Consider the following 23,294-nt stretch of genomic DNA (forward strand, 5'->3'; position numbering starts at 1 on the left):
GGGCATTGGATCTGGCCATGTGTCCCACTGGCCTGCGCCGCGCCCCGTGCGGGGGTGACTGTCACCCTAGTTAGATTCAGGCAAATCACAGAAGGGCGCTGGCCACGAGACCTTGTGATGGCAGCACACACCTGCCATCTGCAGGCTGAGCTAGTCTGTCATGCTGAGGCCTGTCAGATGTGGAGGTGCTCAGCAGGGCTGGGAATGAGTCACTCCAGGCCTGGATGCCGCTTGCACCTGGCAGATGGACCATGGGGCTGGGCTAATGCGGCTGGAGCCGGTGATGATCAGCGAGAGATGGAGGGGAGCCAAGAACCATACAGCTTAGGAAAGAGCTGCCTGGGGCTGCTGGTTGGGTCCTGTCCTCCACTGACCTCCAATGTCCTTGTGCAGGCAGGGCTGGCCCGGCCCAGTGCTTTGAGAGCCAGGCTTGTGGCACTGTCATGGGGGATGAGCATGCAGGAGCAGTGGGGAAGGTGCAGCTGGGATTACAGCTCTGTCCCCAGCCATCCCTTCTCCCCTCAGGCAGAGGCAGGCCCTCTGCTGTTCCCCAGGGGGTTGGGCTGCACCCTCAGAGCATGGAGAACCTGTGAGGAAGGAACTGGCTGCTGCAGTAGAACTAGCGCGGTGTCAGCAGCCACCTGGCTAGAAAAAGCAGGGATGCCCAGACGGTGCCTCTAGAAGCCAGAGGGTTCAGCCCAGACTGAGGGACCTGGAGAGGGAGAGGCCATGAATCTACCAGCACATTGCATGCAAATGCCCACTCGGCTGGGGTCCAAGCAGTGGTAGGGAGTGGGCAGGGAGCATTGCTGGGAGAAAGACCCAGGTGTGTGGGGCTGGGAGACACAACCATGTGTCCTGATCCACATTGGAGGGGATGGTCGCCACCACCGCGGATCCCCAGGAGTTCGGCCAAAACAGGCAGGAGGGATGGATGTATCTAGGTGCTGTCCTGTTTTACTGCTTGTGCTTCCCAGGACCATTGATGGGGACCAGCCAGGGGACAGGCCTGAGAAACAACTAGGGAGGGTTGGGTCTCTGGACAGTGTGGGGTTATCTTCAGGGAAGAGCCCAGGCAGAGCTGGGAGAATATCAGCACCTGGGTTAATTGGGTCAGGGCGGTCATACCCTGCATGTGCCCCAGGGGGTAGTAGCAGACAGCACATTAGACGTCTGGCTAGGTGCTGCCTTGTGCTATGGGAATTTAAAGACAGGGCTGTCTGGGGCTGTGTTTGCCAGGGCAGACCTGGGGGGGAGCCTCTCTCTGTACAGGTGGGATGAACACCGTGTTACGGGCGGGAGCGTGTTCAGAGACGGTGGGATGGGTCCGGCAAGTTGCCATGCTGGCCCCTTTGAGCTCACCTGGGGTTTTCAGGCAGGTCGGAACTGCGCGGTGGTGCTGTGGGGCCAGATCTTCAAACAAAGTCAAGCTGGAAATGGGAGGGAACTGGGTTATCCTTCTCCTATGATCTTCGGGGAGACGCTGGGTTAGGATGTCAGGCTGGGCCAGGGATGTTCTGATTCTCCATTTTGGACCCAGGCATGTGTAACTAGGTTGGTATTTAGTTTGAGTTTGGCCCTGGGGTGGGTGTTGATTTCAGCAACATCACCAATATTCCCTTGTGCGCCCAGGGGTCCTCTCCCGTTGTGTTGCTGCTGTGTTCAACCCCAGAGGTGACTGCATTAGAGTGGTGGACAAAGTGATCCTGTATTTGCACACCCGGTGAAGCCAGTGGGTGGAGAAGGGCCAGCGGGATGTAAGCAGGCTGATTTTTCATTGCCAGAGTTAATGGCTTTATTATCAGCAAAGCAGCACAGAGAAGAAGTGAGTGGAACTCATTTTGCACTGGTAGTGAGGGAGCGAATGCCTCCAGAGCCACAGAGCAATTACAAGGAAGTAAGACTGGAAGTTCCCAGCAGAATGGAGGGGTGAGGAGAATGGTAATGGGGTTACTCACTGTCACGGAGTCAGCGGGCGATGCTCTGGAACTGCTCCCCACCAAGCTAGGCAGGACTTTGGGGAGCCTCCTCTCCCTTGGAGCAGACTTGTTCAGGGCAAGAAGCTCACACGTCTTCACCTCCTGGGTCTCTCCTTGGAGCATTCAGCATCCTCTGCCCCTCCGTGCGCTTCCCACAGCGAGCCCGCCCCAGCGGGGTCCTGGGGAAGCCACAGGGTCCTGCACCCCCACTTTGCAGTCAGACGTGATTCTCAGCCAGCCAGTAAAACAGAGGTTTATTTGATGACAGGAACAGGGTCTAAAATGGAGCTTGTAGATACAGTGAACCGGACCCCTCGGCCAGGTCCATTCCGGGGGGGGCAGTGAGCCAGACCCCATGTCTGCACTTCACTCCTTGTCCCCAGTCAACTCCAGACTAACAACCTCCTCCAGCCGCTCCTCCTCTGCTCAGTTTCTTTCCCCGGGCCAGGAGGTCACCTGATCTCTTTGTCTCCAACATCTTCAGTTGGCACCTTTGCAGAGGAGCGGCCCAGGCCATCAGTTGCTAGGAGACAGATGGTCAGGCATTTAAGTGCACTGGTCCTTTGCTCTGCCAGATACTTAAGAACTGCCTAGGGGACACTGAGGCACCAACACAGCATTCAGAGAAAACATTAAGAACATTCCTAGTTCATCACACTCACCTCCAGCAGGCATGGAAGGACAGTAATCACAGGCTCAGCACTGCCAAATGGGCCTTACCAGATTGCGAGGCGATAACGTGGCCGGGGCTGAGGCTGAGAGCTGGACATTGAGGTCAGGAAAACCCACCCCACCCAGGCGTGACTTGGGGCTTGACACAGGGGCAAAGGAAGCCAAGCTGTGGGGGCTGTGTCATGCTGGAATTTGAAGCTGGCTCCGCTGCCAGGCAGGGGCCGTGCTGGAGCACACGTGGGGGATCAGCTCTCTGATGTACGCGCTGGGGCCGTGGCACATCTGGTGCTGTGGAGCTCCAGCTGAGTTAGCCGAGAACGACCTGCTGCTCAGCAGCAGAGTACAGACAAGCCTGGGCTTCGGGGGCCTGGCGCTTGGGGACATGAATGACCCCACAAGGAGGGGCTCCCTTGTTATCCCCATGTTGCCGTGGGGGAAATTGCAGTGCAGAGGGAGGGGAAGTGACTCACCAAAGGTCTCCAGTCGGTCAGTGGCAGAGCCAGGAATGGAACCCAGGAGTCCTGCCTCCCTCCTCCTGGCACAAGCACTGAGCCCCAGATTCCTGTAGGTGCAGCTCAAAGGGAGGAGCCATCGGTAGGAGCTCATTATCTTGCTCCATACCATGAGCTCGGCTCCTGAGACATGAAGGCAGCTGTCCGTCCGTCTGTGTATGTGTGTGTCATGGCTGTCCATCTGCCCCACTCAGTGTCAGGTCTGTGGGTCTGTCTCTCTCTGGGCTGCCTGCATCTCTCCCTTAAGCTGTCTAAAGAACAAGCCCATCTGAGTGATGTGAATTCAGGGCCCTGTCCTTGGAGAGCCTGGACACCCCCATCCCCCTGCTTCTCCCCAGCGGGCGCAGCCCATCCAGCCCCCATCAGTCTCCTCCTCCCTGAGGATTAGGGCTTGCTCATAGCCAGCAGGGAGGCTGAGATCCCAACCAGGAGGCCAGATAGTGGGCACAGGCCACCACCACAGACACTAGAAGCTGGACTGAGACCCTGGGACCCAGTCCCCCCAGCAGTAAGGGCTTTGGGATCACTCATGTCCCACCAGCTCTGGAACCTACCACTGCTGCACTGCTCCATCCCATCCCTCTGCCAGCCCTGCCCCCCTCTCCCCCACTGCCCTGGATTTACCTGCCACCACTCTGGTACCAGCTCCTGGCAGGTCTCTCAGGTCCATGATGCAGACGAAGAAAGAGCCCGTGTGACTGCCTCTGACAGATGGAGGTGGGGGAGGAACCTCCAAGGGCTGGACCTAGGGCCAGATCATGCTAGGCTCTCCCCTTCTTACTGGGAAGGGGCTCTGCGGGTCACACTGGGTCGTGGGCAAATCTGGGGCAGCCTAGTGCCCAGTTGCATTGCTGCACGGAGGGATGGAATGCACCTCACCTGGCCAGTGTCAGCAAAGTGCCACTTCCCTAGTGTAGCCGGAACCTGTGTCTGGGACAGGTGCTGGCTGGTGAGCTGCACTGATTGGGCTGAGCCTTCCCTCTCTCGGTGCCATTCACAGCCCTCTCCAGTGTCACTGGCGTGTCCTACCCGGTGACAGCCTGTCAGCTCAACAACTGCCATGAGGGTGACAGCAAGTTTCCAGATGCCTTAGAGCTGAGCCGGTTACCAGAGGGAGGCTTGCAGAGAAGAGCGATGCAGCTGGCACTGGCATTGCCTTGGCTGTCACCTCTGGGGGGCATTTCCTCTCTGCCCCCTCTCTTTGGATCCAGGCGCAGCCTCCTCGCTAGGCAGGTGGGGTCCCACTTCCACTTATTTCCCTGCCGTTCGCGCTGCTGCCCCCAGACAGCCTGGATTCAGAGGCTCGAAGACCTAGTGGACTGGAGACAACTGACAGCTCCCGCTACGGCACACTCCCGTACATCACAGGGGCTTGGAGAGGACTTGGAGAGGTTCCGTCAGCCGGCTACTGTGATAGTTGTGGTGGGTCATGAATGGCCTAGTGCTGGGAGCCAGAGCTGGTCAGTGTCATGCCTTGCAGAGCAGACGCGAGTCCCGCTATGCATCTCAGTCTGAGGGCAGCTGCCCCTCTGACTGAGCTGTCATTAGTGGGTCAGGGGCTGCACCCTTGAGGGGTTAGCCTGGCTGGGATAGGTACCTTGGGCTGGGTAGGGATGTCACCCTTCCTGTATCTGGGCTGAATCGGCATGTCCTCCTACCCAAGGGGGCATGTCAATTGTTCCTCTCAACCATTTATCATCCTGATTTCAAATAAAGGGCAGCCCGGTATAGATTCCCAGAGTTCCCAGCAGGTGAGACTCACCAGCCCTCCGTGGCCCTAGATCCCTGTGTTCTTGGTGAGGCCTCTGGGATAGGCTGGAGCCTGTCTCCTTCCCACAGTGAGGACAGAACACATGGGGGATCAGTGGGATCCTTTAAGGACTAGAATCCCCTCCCAGCCACGCGTGGCCAGAGAGCTGCACTCTGCCTGTGCCGGGGTCACTTTTAATGCCCAACATTAGTTCTAATTAGGGAGGCCCCTGTCCTGTTTTTTGAGATATGTCTCTTATTTGGTGTGTCATGTCCCATTACCATGGTCCAATTAATGCTGCTAATCAGGGTTTGACCAGATGCAGAGTGTTCCAAAGGACTGGTCCTGTGCTGGGGCACAGAGCTGGGATCTGGAGTAATGAATAAAGAGCTCTAACGTTAGCTCTGCCCATTTAGTTTCCATCCACGTGACCTTTGTGACCTGGAGAAGTAGATGGTCACTAGTCCTACTCATGGTTAGTGTCGGCATGGGCTCTCGCTCCCCATGTGCTGCTTTTCCTTTAGGGTGTAATAGACAATGATCTGCCATGTAGGATTTGAGAGAAATGGAGCTGAAATCCTTGAGATAGAACCTTGTTATCTACGAAATCCTACAGGCTCTGAAGAGCCCTTTCAATGAGCACACATAAAATCCCAATAGACCTGACCACGGTCTATGGGGCCCTTCCACAGGTGCTCACAGCCCATAGAACCCGACCATGTTCCCTGGAGCTCTTCCATAGGGGCTCATAGCCCGTAGAATCTGACTGTGTTCCCCGGGACTCTTCCATAGGGGCTCATAGCCCATAGAACCCAACCGTGGTCCCTGGGTCTCTTCCATAGCAGCTCACAGCCAGCACTCAGCTGTTCAGATTCCAGACACTCTCTCCTTTTTCCTGAATGCTCAAGTGTGCTTTCCTCTTTGTTAGTTTCTGTTTTTAACCTGTCAAGGGATTTTTCTGGGGATTGTGCTGCAGTGAGATGACCATTTCCTACGGGATGGAGGAGGGTAGCTGTGTGGTTAAGGCTTTGGACTAAGATTTGAGAGATCTGGGTCTAATTCCCCATTTAGCCATAGACTCTGTGTACGTGACCTTATGCAAGGCACTTAATTCATCCTGTGTCTCTGTGTGGAACACAGAGTTCCCTCCTCACGAGGGGCAGGAGGAAAGGCTGTTAAGCAGGTGCTCGGTATGAGGATGAGGAGCTGGATAGTTGCCTAGGTAGAGTTGCCTGGTGTCCATTGCGGTGGTGCTGCAGGTAACTCACGTGTTGCATGGATAGAACTAGCTTCAGGCTCTCCCTGCCAGCTGTTGTCTCACACAAGGTGAGAAGGCTCATGCTGTCAGACAGAGCTGCTGTAGACCAGATTCAGATTATGCCATTCACCCTCCCCCATGTGTGACCTGCGTTTCCTGTGTCATCTCATGTCTCGCTGCAGCATTGCCAAGCTGTGACCTTCCTTCTCTGCCCACCTGGCCAGAACTCTCCCCTAATGCCGCAGCTACCACATGCCCCTTCTGGCCTGGATGCCTGCAGTTCCCCTACACTCCCCTGTCCATTTCGAATGCTGCTGCTAAGGTCATCTGCCTGGGTCATCGCCCAGGCCACGGCACCCCTCCCTTGGCCACCCCTCTTCCAACACAGACGTCTATCCTCACCCTGGCAAATCCTTCCCCCCTCCACCCTGCACAGCTTAGTCCCAACTTCTCACTACCTACTATCATATCACAAGCTCAGAGAGACTCTGCCCTCCTTAGCCTGATTCCCCACAGTCCCCTCCACCCTCCATTCCTGGAGCAGATCCATAAAGCCAGCAGCTCATCCTGCTTTGAATTCCCCGGGCGCCCTGCTCTGCAATGATGCAGATAGGAAACTGAAAGCTGGTGCTTGTTAGACTGGTGGAGAGCTGCCCTCACATTGCTGCCTGGCCACAGATAGAGTGCAGAGCTGGTGTGTGCCGTTACTGCCACTACGTCCCTTCTTAGCCCACAAAGTCCTCGGGGCAGCGATTCACATTCGTTCATCTGTGCAGCACCTGGTGCCCTGGTCTTGACTGAGCCTCTAGGTACTATTGTAACATAAGTGATAAATAACCATTATCTCAGTGTGTCCACAACGCTCCCCTTCCTGGAGAAGAGACCACCCTGTCCTCCGCCCCTGTGACCCAAGGACCTCTTGGTGCCAGCTGGCAGAGGGGGACATAGAGGGACAAGGTTACCCTGAGTTCACCAAAAAAAAGCCATGTAAGGTGTCTGCTTACAGCCTGTCACACACATCAATCATTACGAGACGTACGTGCAGAAAATATGTGAGGAGTTCTGGGTATATGCTGAAAATTATGTGCTCTCAGCATTATTGTTAAAAGCCGGTCAGTCATGCTTGGAGACAAACTCCTCCAGACAGGAGGTGGGAGACCCTATCGCCCTGGGGCATTGTGTATGTCACACCAGAAGTCTCTTAGTGAAGTGAGGCAAATGCTAATGAAGAGCTGGCAGAGATTTCAGAAGCAAAGGAACAGGAAGAGGTAGACAGTGGGGGATGGGGGCCTGTTTTCAGGAGAAGATCAGAGTTCTGCTCTGGTGTTTCTGGGCATGCAGAGAGACACTCTGGTGACGCGAAGCTGCCAGCAGGGTCGATCTGATGAAGGGGGTCCCAGCCATGCTGGTTGAAAAGGCCTGGAGGTAAACTTGGCTGCAGGAGACAGCCTGGCTTGTGGGTTAAGTTGAGGCTCTAGAAAGTTTTATGTGTAATCTTTTGTGTTTCCAGTCCTCATACCTACTGCCACTGGAGCCTCTGATAATAAACTCGTTCTCGTTTTCACTGTGGCTGTAGCTAAGTGCGGTGTGTTCAGCGGAGTGGTGATCCTGAGTTCAGACCACGTTGCTGGTGTGCACTGTTCCTTGGGGAGCAGACTCGCAGGGTTCTGTGATTGTTCTGGATCGGGGCTGAACCCTCCAGAGGGATGCTCAGAGGACTCAGGGCTGGTATATGCCTATCGCTGACCTGTACAGACAGGGTGAGGCCGGGGCAGGCCTGGGAGGCCGGGCTTGTCCTGTCAGAGGCTGGTGGAGTCACGGAGCTGATCCACAGCAGGCACAGACAAGACTCTCACGCTAAGAGCAAGTGGTCGTGAAGGGTCTGGGTACTGCTGGGGAGCGTCACAGTGGCATAGTTGGCCGGATCTATACTCTGTTTGCAGGTTAGCTAAGGGTCATGCTCCAGGCACTTATATACAGTTAACGTAGATACCCGGAGGCTCAAGGTAGAGAAAAGGCTGTGGTTTGTTGTTCTTGGTGTGTTTCTTTTGAGCAGGGGAATTGAGCAGCAGGAAAGGCAGGGTCATGCTGGAGGCACCAGGAAGCAGCAAGAAGAGTCGCTCACTCCCAGACACAGCACAGACACACCTGTACAGTGCACAGACTCCCAGAGCTGCTCTGCGTGGAGCCCTGGCCAGCTCCCACAGGCTGCTCTCTGCAGCTCCACACTCCCCAGGCTCTCCAGCTAGGAGCTAAGGTGAGTCTTTCTGTACAGAGCAGCCTGCCTGCTCCTTTGAATCTCTCCCTGAGCTGAGCCCTTTATATGGATCAGGCCTTTACTGGGAAGCAGCCAAAGGTGAAAGTAAGCCGGTCCGGGCTTAGAGCTCCCCATGGCTGCGGGCAGCCCAGAGCCCTTTGAATCCCGGCTGCGGCTCCAGCGGCTGGGCAGGGGCCAGGATTTAAAGAGCTCAAAGCTCCCCGCGGCTGCGGGCAGTCCAGAGCCCTTTGAATCCCCACTGCGGCTCTGGCGGCTGGGCGGGGGTCAGGATTTAAAGGGCTTGGGGCTCCCCTCAGGGGCAGGAGCTCTGGACCCTTTAAATCCCTGCCCAAGTCCCGCAAAGCTTAGGGTTCCCCCCGGCAGCCAGAGCCCCGGGCCCTTTAATTTGCCCCTGAGCCCCGGGGGATTCCCAGCCGCCTCTTCAACTGGGAGCCCCTGGTTGATTTAAAGGCCCTGGGTCTCCCCAGGGCCTTTAAATCTTGAGGTTACTTTCACCCCTGGAAGCAGCTAATCAGTCTAGGTGGCGGCTGGGCCTTGTCTCCCCTTAAAGATCCTGTCAGCTTGTGACAGGGCCTAGGGCCTGACCCTCGCAGCCTGTCTCTAGGGGACGTTGTGAGGCTGCACCTTGCTCTTAGGGCTTCTTGTCCCTCACTAATCCCCGACTGTTGTACGAATATTGATCTCAAAGGCCTGAAGACTGAAAGAGGTTTTAAACCCCATCACTGTCCAGCATTAAACAGCACAAGCTAGCTTCAGCGGGCGTTGGGCATACCCAGGAGCATGCATTCACATTGGACCCTTATTGAAAGAACAAGAAATCAAACCCAGCGTTTCCATTGAAACTGTGGTTGAGTGATTATGCAAAACGAACGTAGTCAGATCTGCCACAGTCTCTCTCCTTCTGGGGTCAAAATATCAGTCTCCTATTTTCAGAACAATCTTTCTTCAATAAAAAGAGAGAGGTTAATTTTACTCGCAGGCCGGATGTGAGGGGAACTCATGTGGCCTGTTCTAACAGACAGACCCAAGGTGGAGGAGAAATGGGATAGAAAAGATAGATGAAATGCAGCTTTTGCTGATATTTTTGGAACACTGGATTGCTGGTTAGTTACAAGTGGGTGGCTTGGCTAGCAAGTCGACCATGACACCTACTGCTTGGAGCCTGGTTAGTTACAATCTGGTCAGGGCTGTCTTTGGGTTCGATCCTTGCTCCTTAGGCAAGGCAAGTTTGGATGAATGCAATAGAGTTGACTTCAGATTCAAAGAAAAGCCAAGAGAGTGAGCTAGGATAGGAGAGACACTGTGAGGCAGAAAATAACCCAAGAAGGGAAGGGAATACAGTGCAGGAACTTACATGCCTTTGCAGTGCTGGTAATTAGCTATCCCCTCTTGCGGGCTGAGGGCTGGATGTCAGGATAATGGGATGACTTTCAGCATTCACCTGTGGAAACAAGCAGGGCCAGCCAGCCTTCCCCCAAGGAAGAGCCTTAGCTGAGTTGCAGAGCTGCAGGCAGGGGAGGAGCTAGGGGAAGATTATTCTTTTTTTTCAAAATCTCTTTTTAAGAGCCCCCAAAAGGAATACAAGTTGGTGATATGTTTTATCCTCATTATTTTGTCCACCAACGAAATCCATTTCTGTAAGGCCAGGCTTTGCATGATAAAATTTGCTCCCACATTTGCTTGTTCACCAAGTCCGATCCCCGTCAGTCCTTGATTTGCACCGAGCACTGGTTTGTTTGTGTTCTGTTGCACTATTCATTGTTATAAACACTTGGACCTATTTCCGTGGGTATTGTAACATCTTATGAACTCATTGAGCTTAGGGTAACTTTGTAGGTGCAGTAATTGCAGCATCCCCCAGACAGTCAAGCACTGAGGACTGGGCAGTCAAACAGCCCCAGTGGAGCTATTCCATTACAAAGCCACCAGCTGGAGCTGGCCAGCAGCCAACCTGCTGCTTGCCCTCCAGACTGGAGGGAAGGAATGGGAACACTGCGAGTGGTTGGAGCTGGCAAAGTGCCAAGGCAGTGCTCTGAGACCATGCCGGGGGGAGAGTGGTGGCCACAGTGCAAGCGGTCAGCATCTTTAGACCCAGTGCTGAGAGAGAGCTCCTGCTACGGGGTGCAGAGCTCCTGTGCCAGTGCTGAGCAGATCCCCGAGTTGTGCCCCACTGCCTACCCACAGAGAGCTCAAAGTGCTGACCAGGCAGGAGCTGCCCAGAGCAGGGCTGCAGCCAGGGCAGGATCCTGTGTGCCAGTGGCCCAGGCAGGAGACCTCTCAGTGCAAAGGATGCTGTAGAAGACACTAGAAGAAAGGGGAACTGCTTGGAAAGAGGAATACAAGAGCCATGGTTCTGGAGTAGAACACCATGCATGGGCCTCAACATCAGAACGAGGTGGCACTGGACAAAACTGAAACACGTTTAAACTGAGCCAGGCAATAGTCTTATATGCACTGCACCTTTAGCCTGTGGAACTCCCTGCCACAGGGTGTCAATGAGCCCAAGAATTCAGCAGGGTTCCAGCAAGGAGCACGTATTTGTATGGATAGTGAGAACATGCCCCACTGCACAGAGCAGCCATGTAGGTGTGCAAGGTCTATCAGTCTCCCTGCATAAAACAACCACTAATAGGGTCTTGAAGGCATTGCCTTTATGACAGGGGTGGGCAAACTATGGCCCACAGGCCAGATCCAGCACGCCAGTTGTTTTAATCCAGCCCTCGAGCTCCCATTGGGGAGTGGGGTCTGGGGCTTGCCCTGCTCTGGTTCTCCAGCCATGGAGCAGGGGCGTGGGCCGCTCCACATGGCTCCCAGAAGCAGTGGGATGACCCTGCTCCAGCTCCTACATGTAGGGGCTGCCATGGGGCTCTGTTCTGCACGCTGCCCGCACCCCAAGTGCCGCCCCCACAGCTCCTATTGACTGGGAACTGCAGCCAATGGGAGCTGCAGGGGTGGTGCCTGTAGACGCGGCAGCATGGAGAGCTGCTTGGCTGTGCTTCTGTGTAAGAGCCAGAGAAGGGACATGCCTCTGATTCTGGGAGCCGCTTGAGGTAAGCACCGCCCAGAGCCTGCACCCCTGAGCTCTCCCCACACCCCACACCCAGCCCTGATCCCCCTCCTGCCCTCAAAACTCTTCAATTCCAGCCTGGAGCATCCTCCTGAACCCTAAACCCTTCATCCCCAGCCCCACACCAGAGCCTGCACCCTGTCCCACACACAACCCCCCTGCCCCAGCCCTGATTCCCCTCCTGCTCTCTGAAGCCCTTGGTCCCAGCCCCGAACGCCCTCCTACATCCCAAACTCCTCATCCTCAGCCCCACTCCAGAGCCCGCACCCCCAGCTGGATCCCTGACCCCCCCTCAGCCCTCCGACTCTCCCGCCCCAGCCCACAGCCCTCTCCTACACCCTGAACTCCTCATTTCTGGCCCCATCCCAGAGCCTGCACCCTCAACCGGATGTGCCGTGGCCCTTGGGCCAAAAAGTTTGCCCATCCATGCCCTATGAGCAGGTTACGCCCTGATCTCCCCCAGGGGTTCCCAGTACTTTCTCCTGAAGCAGCTGGTGCCCCTGCTGATGGCCCAGGTCTGATCCTCTCTGGCAGTCCCTATAGGGAGCTATATCCTGGTGCTCTGTCCAGACCCGGGGCCAGCTCGTGAGTTCCTAACGTCACTGTCTTTCCAGCCCCAAATCCCCTCTCTAGAGTCACAGAGCTTGGTGGCTGCGCTGGGGCTGTGGATTCGATCACTCTGCTCCCTAAGCACAATCCCAAGAGCTTGGAGCTGCCCGTGGGGGGCGTTCAGGGCACTGTTGGGTCAGAGTGCTGGGGAGGGTGGTGCCATCCAGTGGCAAACACAACTTGGGCTTAAGATGATCGGTGCTAAGGCTCTTATCTCCCAGCCCCAGTCCTTGCCCTCCCGAGGAATAAAGGGGTCTCTCTGGGGCTTGGGGGCCAGCTAATTGTGACACTTGGGGGTTACCTGAGGTATCCAAGGGGGATCACTAACCTGCTCAGCGGAGAAAGCCCTGTCTGCGCCCACGGGCAGAAATGGTCCCCAGCCACCAGCTGCTGGCAACACCTTGTTCTTTCCTTCTGCGGCTGGCAGCTGACACTCCACCTTGTTACACTTGAGTACCCAGTCCCTTGTCCTCCAGACACCCGCAGCGTACACTGGTTCTCTGCCTCCATGGAAACAGGATCCAGGGCGCGGGTCTCACCTCCGTTCAGTACTCTGGGTAGCACAAGGCACTTAGACAGGGGTCTAGTAAAAGCAAATGGAAGTTTATTTAATGGAGCTTGAGACCGATTCAGCTAAAAGCAAGTCCAAGGATTTGGAAACAAGGTTATTGCTAAAAGAAACGATGGAATGCAATCCAAGCCAGTGTGTGTTAACGAGCGACGTCCTAATATGGTCTCTCTCCCCCTTGTGGCGCTCGTCCAGTCCAAAGAGCTGGGCTCCAACTTACAAACCCGCTGGCAGTTTCTCCTGTGCAGTGGATAACACCTCATGCCATTTTGGCTGCTCTCGTACAGTTACAGGCTCTTCCGATTGTCTCTCTGCCCAGAACGTTCTCCTGGGTTGGTTGGGTTTTGTAAATGCTGATGTCTTCAGCTCGCGGAGCCAGTGAGCCAAGGGCTGTCTGCACGGGTGTCCAGTGCTCTCAGCGAGGATGGTATTAGCTCCGAGACACCCCCTCACCTCAGGTGGCAGGTTTCACTGCAGCAGTTTTGCAATCTAACAGTCTACATTTTGCATCTCTCGCAAACTGTGTCCTGTACGAACATCTGGCAGTAGCCACGGTCCTCTGCTGACCTAGCTTTTGGCAGAGACCACACACCCCCCCCCTTGGGGTGATATTGAGCAGACGGTTGGACATCAGGGTGACATACCTGCCTGGCTCAGTCTGTGTCATACTGATGCTGTGATGGGGATGTGACTTCACTGATGGAGATGGGGGAACGACCTGCTCGCTGATGCACCCTTCCCCCACAGTGGCACTCACCTGTGATGAGACGCGATTTCCTGTGGAGATCTCAGGGCCGTTTCACAGCAGCTTCTTCCAATGGCAGAGTCTGTGTAAATGCAACCATTGCTAGCTAGGCAAGGCACAGTCAGACCAGGTGCAGGCTCCTGGCTAGGCACAGGGCACGGCGCAGTCAGACCAGGCATGGGTTCCTGGCTGGACACAGGGCATGGCGTGGTCAAGCCGGGCACAAGCTCCAGGCTGGACACAGGGCATGGCGCGGTCAGGCCGGGCGCAGGCTCCAGGCTGGACACAGGGCATGGCAAAGTCAGACCTGGGGCAGGCGCCTGTCTCAAGTACCTTAGCTTTAATCCAGTCCTCGGGGTCTCTGCATGGCTGCTGCAAAGCGTAATTCCCAGCTCAGGGATATCTACATGCACTAGCTTTCTACGAGCTAGGGCACTAAAAATAGTAGTGTGGTGGCACAGGAGGTGCGATGGGGGAGCTATGATCCTATCTGAAACCCTAGGTCCATACTTGTGGGGCAGCCCTTTGTGACGCGGCTGTCCAGCCAGCTGCACTGGTGTAAATCGTGTCTAAAATAGGGGCTTGTAGCAGGGGCTAATATCAAGCCACTTCTGCCACAGTTTGGGTCCAGTAACTCCCTGCTGTGCTGCGGGACACCCCAGAGAGCAGCGCTCTCAGCAGCTGGTCCCAGCTTGCTGCTCCTTTCCACTGTGTTCTGCATGTTTCCAGGGAGAAAGTCCCGACTGCTGCCCCACAGCCTCCTGCAACCCCCACCAGGCTCCATTTGCTTCACCCTCTGGTGCCTCACACATTCCAGTGTCCACATCCCAGTGGGCTCTGGGCCCCCAGCTCCTCTGCATGGAAGGGAGACGCTCCTGGGGGAACAACAGGTCTGTCTGGCCCCAGCTAGCCTGTTGCAGGAGGCCGTGGCAATATGTGGTAGAAGGGGCTTGTTTCTCCCTGGCTGATAGCTGCCCACGGCCTGCTGACCAGGCGCTCACAGCAGCTGTCATGTTTTCCCCATAAACGTGCAGCTGGTTCATTACATGGAGTGGAAGTGAGGGAGCTTGGGAGCTCTCCAGCCTTGCTGACACCCTCCCTTCTCCTGGCTTTCCCCCAGGTCACCTTGAGCATCTTCGAGCTGGCCATTGCTGCAGGGATCCCATGGCACATTGACCCAGCCCTGGTGACTGCACTTTCCAACCTGAAGACAGGTAAGAGCCAGGCTGGGAGCTGTCAGGCCGGGTCACAGCAGGATCCCTCTAGCCCAGTCTCCCAGCGCTGACACCGCCCTGGGTTCTGGCTGCACTGGCACATTCAGTCGTGTTTTAACATGTGATTGCGAATTGTGACCCACGCTTCTGTCCCAGCTCACACACACGTAGGCTAGAGACATTTGTGTCTGGAACAATACTCAGCTTCCACAAAGGAGGGGCTCTGGAGGGGGTCGGCCCTGTCTACACTAGAAAGTGGTAGCGTTTTAACACTCTCAGTCTAGTCAAAGCAATACATTCCCACCCAGCATGAATGCAGTTATTTCAGTTTAAAGAGGCTTTTGTGCCAGTACAGCTATTCTCCCCTAAGGCTTGTGCCCATGTGACTATATCAGTACAATATCACCCCCCACACCTGACGGACCCAGTGACAGCCAGGTCTTAGTTAGTCAAGTGCTTTGACGATAGAAGTGCTAAGGTGACTTTGAAAAAGTCACTGCCCTGCTCCATGCCTCAGTTTCCCCTCTGTAATATGGAAATGATGATAGTGACGTTTGGGTTCTCTTCATTAAGTGCTTGTTATTAGCCTTACCCTGAAGCATCTGGTGCCTGAGGCAGAACCCGTCGCTAGATCTGCAGTAGCTGCCTCCATGCAATGAGCGAAGCCAGTAAAGATTTGGGCAAGGATGACACATAGACCTTAATAACACATGTAGTATTGTCACAGGCGCCGCAGGTGATCCAGGGATGTTCCAGGGACACAGCTGAGATTCCCGTGGCTCTGGTCCCCCGGCTGTCTGCACGTTGCCCGCCAGCCTAGGACACGCAAGGGAGCTCTCCCTTCCCCCACCACTTTGGTAGTTTTTTCCATGGTACACATGCAGCTTCAAGCGAATCTGAGCAGTGTCAGTTCTGTTCAGCAAAACTCAAAGCTCCAAAGCAGCAGGGACCTGGCTCCATCTATCAGATAAGTTACTGGCCTGTCACAGCCGCTGGGTGATTTTATATATATATATATTTGTAAGTCTGTCGAGTAGCCAAGCCGGAGAGAAGAATGGAGAGCGTAAACCGAGCTTACTACTGAAATCTCTGGTTGTGCATCTTCTCCCTCTCTGCCTGATAGACAGTTCGTCCCCTGAGGAGGAGTACAAGTCAGCCTGTCTGCTGCTGGTCTTTGTGGCTGTATCTCTACCGCTCCTCGCCTCCGACCCCTTCTCCATGTACAGCATCGAGATGGATGGTAAGAGGCCGGGACGGGCTGTTTTCCAAACGCCGGAATCTGTTCACCCACCACACATGCCGATTAATGGCCCAGTGGCACCGACTGCGCTTTTGTTGTCACTGCTCCATGACTAGATCCCCACCTGCCCTGCAGGGGGCATCCCAGGCCACCACACTGCTTTCCTGGGTGAATGGCCCTGGGGCTGGGGGGAACGCTCAGGCTGCAGGGCAGTTTGTGAAAGTTCTTGTTACAAAACACACACTCCCAGGAAACAGGCCCTTGTTTCGCGTGTTGTTCCACACTCAACCTCAACCTGCATTAGTGGAAAGACTCAGTGAGGACCCGGAGCTGTTGAACACAGGCCTGGCTCACATTTCAAGGGAACCTGCCCCAGCTGACATGTTTAATTATTTCCATAAGTCATTTGTCAAGAAAAATACAGAAACAACCAAAGAAAAAGGCCCAAGTCTCCCTGCTGGGACAGGGCTGCTTGCGCAGGTCGTATCAGTGACACGCAGGGGAGTTTGCAGCATTAGACCCTGATCCTGCCCCAGAAACACAGGACTGGAAGGAATCTCGTGTCCCAAACCCTGCTACTGCCTGTAGCTGCATCAGAGCAACCCCTTCCTAAATATCTCAAGCTCCATCTTCCAGCCCAAACCTCCTTTCTCTGACAGTTAGAAACCTGCTTCTCATTTCCAGCCTCCGTTTATCCCTGGCCATTTGATCCCCGATCCCAGGGGTTCCTGTGCCAGCCTTGTCTTCCCTGGCATTTCCCCCCAAAGGGTTTGCAGAAAGTGGCCCTCTCCCTGTCCACCTCACTTGCTAGGCCAAGCAAGTCTCCTCTGTAAGATCAGCTCACCATCCCTGGCCATCCTAAAAGCCTTTCTCTGCACCTTGTTCCCATCAGCGAGGGTGGCCACAGCTGCACTCGGTATTCCAGAGGCGGTCTCCCCAATGCCATGTCAATGGCATTAATACTTTCCTAGCTCTGCTGCCAATACCTCCTCAGACCGTAGGCACTGGAGTCACCCCAGTGACTTCAGTGAGGTTGAGATGCACATTTGTAAGTGCTCCCAGAATCAGGCCCTTAGAGGCAGGGTTGGTGTCTTTGGAGCAGTGCAGCACCCGGCGCTCTGTTCATCACTCAGGGTACTGGAGGTGCTGTAAGGAGACAAGCACAGCCTCTCTGCCAAGCCGCAGTTTAGTGCTCTGTGAGTGCCAAGCCCCCTGTCTCCTTCTCCCCACAGATTACAGCAACAATATCCACTGCCTGGCCAAAGCCATCATCCACGTGTCTGCCACGCTCTTCACCATCCACAGCAAGAACATCGAGACACACCTCAAGGAGACACACCACTCCGGGGCAGAAGGACCCCCCACCGCCGAATTACTGCCGAAGAGGGACCCGTCACCGAAGTGCAGTCTGGTCTTCGGCGGTAATTTGGTGGTGGGGGGCCTTCTGTTCTGGGACCTGCCGCTGATGTGCCCCGAAGACCCGGCACTTCAGCGGTGGGTCCTGGAAAGGAAGGACCCCCCACCGTGGGTCTTTGGGGCACTTCAGCGGCAGGTCCCAGAGTGGAAGGACTCCCCACCACCGAATTGCCACCGAAGACCCGGAGCGGAAGAAGCTCTGAGGCCCCAGGCCCCTCAAGAGTTTTCCGAGGCCCCTGGAGTGAGTGAAGGATCCTGCTCCGGGGGCCCCGAAAAACTCTCGTGGGGGCCTCTGCGGTGCCCAGGGCAAATTTCCCCACTTGCCCTCCTGCCCCCTGGGCAGCTCTGCATCCACATGGGGTGTTCATGTGCCTGAGAGCTCCATGGGGTCTTGTCATTAGCCAAAGGTGACTTGAGGTCAGGATTTACTCCGATCGCTGAAGGGAGTGTGGGCCCAGGGTAGAGCAGCAATCTGGGAGGCAGGACTCTGGGCTTCTATTTTGAGGAACACAGTGTGGACTATTGGTTAGAGCTGGGGGCCTGGTAGTCAGGACTCCTGGGTTCTATTCCTTATCCTACTGCGGGAGTTGGGCAAGCCCCTTCTCTTGGCCCCTGTTTTTTCCTTTCTGTAAAAGGGGGTGATACTGAGCCGGTTGTGAGTGTACGTTGACATGTGCAAAGTGCTTTGAGATACTAGAGGCAGACAGGGGCTGAAGGTCAGTGAGAGCTGAGGACATCAAATCGAGCTCTTATGGCTAGCCCAGGGCAAGTCTCATCTCAGTAGCTTGCAGCCGGGGGGGTTAGAGCTGCCAGCCATATTTATAAGAATGACTTGGGGGGCCACTGTTTGTGGGTTCCAACTCAAGGCCCCTGGGCCTGATTTCTAGAAGGTGCTGAGCATCCATTGCTCGTATTGGTTTTAGCTGGTGTTTTAGCTACTCAGCACCCCTCAAAATCAGAGCTAGGGGGGGTGGTGTACGCTGTTGGGGTTGGAATATCTTCAGCACAGATGAGGTCTGCCTACCCCTTTTGTACCCTCGTTTTCACACCTGCAAAATGCCCTGCAGGCATGAGGCTGTGTCCTGGCACCCCTAACCCTAGATTGGCTTCAGAGAAGCCTGGTGGGGGTTGAGCAGAGAAGGGTACAGCTGAGTGGGACGGCCGGGTCCTGGTGTTTGATGCCAGCCCAGAGCTTGATGCTGTTATCTCATCAGGCTTTCTCTTGTTCACAGCCCTTCAGTGAGGGCACCTCCCTCCCCCAGCTGACAGCTTGATACATTTCTGGCGGACACAGGATGATGGGACTACCAGTCTGTGACAGCTAGCGGCAAATATCTCCAATCGCCAGTCATGGGACACTAGCTGGGGTGGGCTCTGGGTCTTGCCCACATGCTCAGGGTCTACGATCACCCTATCTTGGGCCAGGAAGGAATTTCCCCTCAGATCAGATTGGCAGAGGCTGTGGGGGGTTTCGTCTTCCTCTGCAGCATGAGGCTCGGGTCACTTGCAGATGTAAACTAGTGTAAATGGTGGATTCTCTGTAACTTGAAGTCGTTACATCCTGATTTGAGGATATCAGTAACTCAGCCAGAGATTAGGGGCCTATTCCAGGAGTCGGGGGGCGAGGTTCTGTGGCCCGCGGTGTGCAGGAGGTCAGACTAGATGATCATGATGGTCCCTTCTGGTCTTAAAGTCTCCGAGTCTCCTTGTGACAGCCTGTCAATGAACCAAGGAGTTTGAAATACATTTGAGCCTGGTGCCGTGACTCTCTCAGCTTCCAAGACACAGGAGGGCCCAATCTCACTGCAGCTAAACTCTCAATGACATCAGCACCAATCTGGCAGGTCCAGGCGACTCAGCTTCTGCGTCACAGAGTCAGTGTTAGGTCAGAAGGGAGCCTGTGACCATGTAGTCTGAACTGCTGCCTAGCCCAGACCATGGCAGTGCCCGGAGCTAATTCCTGGTTGAGCCGGAGTGAGGTTTATGGCCCAGCGCATGGAGCAGTCCAGTCACTCTGGCGGGGGAAGGGATTCTTCTGGGCAGTGCAAAGTGGTTGGTGGCTTCATTTAAAATCCAAATGAGTCCAGCTGGGCTGGCTGGGCAGCCAGTTCCCCTCTGAATGGGGAAAAGTCTGGCTGGAGATTCTGGCATAGGCTGGTGGGTAAGGCCCAAGGGTAGGATTTGGGAAGAGCTGTAGTCTACCTGGCTCTGCTACTGACTTGATGTGTGACCTTGGACAAGTCACTTCACCTGCCTCTGCCCCTTTGTCTGTTTTCTTCCCTGTAAGGTCTTTGGAGAGGGGCTGTCTCCCAGTGTTTACCTGTCCAGCCCTGCCCTTTGGGTCTCTAGGCGCTGCTGTACTATCACAGAAGCTAATTAACCATGGCCCAGGGGAAAGTAGCAGGGAGCTGCTGCTGCTGAGTCTGTCAATAAACAATGATTCCTTCCCCGGGGAGTTCTTGTTTGAGCTCCTCAGAGACATTTAAATTCCTTTCGAGGAAAGAGGAACAAGCGAGAGCCTTTGGAGAGCAATACGATGGCATATTGGATAAGATTGCAATTTACTCCTATCTGCGCAGCTCAATCTTGGCAGGGCTTTGCCTGCCTATCTGTTAAGCTGGGGGAATTTAGCGAGAGATAAGTCACTGCCTGGTTCCCAGTGCCTCCTGGTGAGGCTCCTGCGCGCTGGGGCAGGTGCTGGGGGTGATGGACAGATCCTCCCTGGCAGACACTCGGGCTAAGAGACCCCTGCCATGCACTCTGGGGCTGGTACTGTGGAGCCTGACTAGGATTTGGGTGGTCTGGTGCTGAGCTGCTCCCAGACTGGAGGTGAGGCTGGGCTCCCACAGAGCTTCCAGCCACACCTGCCTCCTCCCCAGCTCTCATTCCCAGAGCAGGGGATAAAAGCAGTCAGCATAGCAGAGACAGCCTCTCTTCCCAGGCCCTGCCAGCCTTGGGGTAGGTTTCAGGCTGTCTCCCTGCAGCCTGGGCTTTCCAGCGGCTCCGGCGCTGCTGGGGGCAGAGCAGGGTGAGCTGCTTCAGGACGGTTCTCACACTCAGCCCCAGTGATGGGCCATTGCTGTCCCCTCCTGGGGACCGAGCCGCTGTCTCTGGGGCGAGAGCATGGCCCCACAGAGGAACAGATCCCCATCTCTTTGCTCCCCCGACCCCCTGTGTAGGCGAGCGCTCCGGCACTCAGTGGGGGTCAAACCCCCAGCACCACACACAAGCCTCTGTCACTGTACAAGGAAAGCTGCTGTAGTCCCTGGGGCCAGTACTAGTGGGCACTGTACCCACGCCCCTCAGTCAGTGCGTTCCACAGTCAGCCTGACGGGCCAGGGCTTCCCTGGGCATTTGGAGAGGAGGCAGTAGGCAGGCTGCGTCCAGGGCAGAGCCCAGGAAACGGCTCATACAGCTACTGCCTCTTGCCCCTGCACTGCCAGGGCTGTGGTGTGTGTACCTGCCACAGGCCCCTGGTAGATGGTTTTGGAACTGTGGGTACCATTGGCCTTTACTTGGATTTACCCACTGTGTGGATGCTGAGCTGCTGTCAGGGGGTCCGGGTTTCAGTCCCTGCCAGTTTTGATCACCAGGTCCAGCCTCTGCTTCAGTGGGCCGAGATCACAGCACACACCCAGCCTCCCCTGTCCCCCACTCCCTAGCTGCTCTCCATTGGGGAGAGACCCCTCCCTGCCTGTTTAATGCATCTGTCATTCCCCTGTCGTGTGTGGGGCAGGGGGGCCCGGTGAGAGAGGGGTCTCTAAGAAGGCAGCTGCCACCCCTGGAGCTGCCCTATAGGCACCAGATCTGTACCCCCTTGCGCCAGCCAGTCCCAGCCTCCGTGTAGACTGGGCAGCTATCTGTCTCCATTAGCATTGGAAGGATATTGACTCCTGCCCTGATGGAAGGAGATGGCTGTGTCTGGGGAAGGCAACCCATTATCTACCACTTCATCCCAGGTCACATAATCATCTGCCCCCAGGAAACACGCTGCCAGACTGTGCCCAGCCTCCCCGATGGACAGAGCAGGTTCCTGCTGGATCCAGCTGCATAAAGAGATTGGCCCAGTGCAGATCCATCCACCTCCTGCCCTGATCTAGGGCTGGACCCCAACTGGGCAACTGTCCCCAACCTTCCCAAATGAGCTGAGCCAGGACATCCCCCACACCCCAAAATCCTGGAGAAGTTGAACCAAGAGCCCAGCCTGACCCCTCAGTTGGGGGCATGGACCACCTGGAGCACATGATGGTATTCCTGTGCTGCCCTCTGCAGCGATAGCCCTCCCCTCCCCTGGTACCCGCACAGCCACAGCCAGCCCCGGGCACCCCAAAGTTGTAACCGCCTCAGGGAGCTCAGGCCGCAGCATCCCCTATGAGCCAGCCTCTGTGCAGTGCCTGTCCCTGAGCCTTGCAGAGCTAATGGCCCCACCACCAAGCACAGGGAGCCCTGGTACCAGGGCACCCTCAGCCTCCTACACCGACCCAGAGACACACCCCTCCTTGGCCCAGGGGCTCCCTTAATCCCCCTCCCTATCCCCGGGCCCAGAGCTGTTCCCAGTCTTCCTCAGCCCAGGGACAGAAAGGGTTAAACATCCTGCAAAATAAATAACCCACAGAAGACAGGAGGGGAGATAATATTTGTGTTTTTGTGTATTTACATATGTATGAGTAGGGTCGACAATGTAATCAACAGTCCCTGTATTTTCCACTCCATTCACATCCGTTAAAGTGGGTTTTAGCCCACGAAAGCTCATGCCCAAATAAATGTGTTAGTCTCTAAGGTGCCACAAGGACTCCTCGTTCTTTTTCCTGTCTATGCTGTATTCTGATCATTCAGAAGATCCTAGCATTTAAATGAATTGTAAACACGGGATATCTCAGAATTCATCTCTCTTTGAAATGTACTGTGAATGGTGGAGGAAAAAGCAAATGGCCTTATGTTAATCGTATCACTAAACACCGGTGATGGACCTCCTTCAAAGTCATCCCAATTACCTTTTGTTCCCCAGGAAATCCCAACTTGTCAAAGAGGCCATGGAAGTGTCTAAAAGATCCTTGGGTCCTGATTCTGTCATCTCAGATCTGCTTAGACTTCATCAGGGGAAGTTTGAGTCGCAAGACTGAGGTCCCAGTTATGCTGGTGCGCCCTGAATATGATATTTGGACATTGGACTATAACCTATGATCTGAACTCTACAGGAACTCTTTGCAACTACAGAGCTCACCATCTCTGCTGTGAATCTGAACCTCAACAAATTGAACTCATGTCTATATGTATATTGATCCTTTAACCATACTCTCTCTTTTGTTTTTTAATACATTTTAGTTTCATTAATAAAAATTGGCTGTAGCAAGTATTTGGGTGAGATCTGAAACATTCATGAACCTGGGAGGTGATGTGTCTGATCCCTTGGGATTGGTAGAACTTTTTCTTTTTATATGATGAAAGAAGATTTACAGAAATGTTCATAATATTTGATGTGGGTACCTGTATGGAGGCCTGAGGCTGGATCACTTTAAGGGAACTATGTTGTTTGGACTTCGGAGTAACAAGTGAGGTAATAAAGCAGCTGTTTTGCGCTGACTTGGTCAATCTAAGTATTGGAATGTCCAACAGCTTTTGGGGTTTGGCTGCCCCATTCTGTGCAGTTCAATCTAATTGAGTGACCCCAGCTGGTTCCCCACTAGGACCCGGGTCACAGCTCAGGGCACCTTCAGCCTCCTCCCTGGTCCAGGGATGTTCCCAGTCCCCTCCTCAGCCCACAGCTGCCCTGAGCCCCATCTCTGCCCAGGGCTGAGCCCAGCTGGGGATGAGGGTCGGTGTGCTGGATGTGGACGGGGAAACGAAGGTCTCTAACTCCATCCCAGTGCTGGGGTGCCCACCCTGTTGGACTAGGTCCCCCAGAGTCCCTGCACTGCACATCCAGCCATCACCTGCCACATGGGTGCTGCTGCTAGCTGAGTGGCCCCACCATGGCTACAGGGGC

The 23,294-nt window shown here is 55.2% G+C and overlaps 1 pseudogene; it reads left to right on the forward strand.

Annotated features, from left to right (window-relative positions):
• The window catches only part of LOC127035276 (nck-associated protein 1-like), a 48,259-nt pseudogene extending 25,598 nt beyond the window's left edge, over positions 1-22,661 (forward strand).
• Positions 22,662-23,294: the final 633 nt, after the last annotated feature.

This window comes from Gopherus flavomarginatus, chromosome 16 (genome assembly GCF_025201925.1).
Source record: "Gopherus flavomarginatus isolate rGopFla2 chromosome 16, rGopFla2.mat.asm, whole genome shotgun sequence".
Classification (NCBI taxonomy): domain Eukaryota; kingdom Metazoa; phylum Chordata; order Testudines; family Testudinidae; genus Gopherus; species Gopherus flavomarginatus.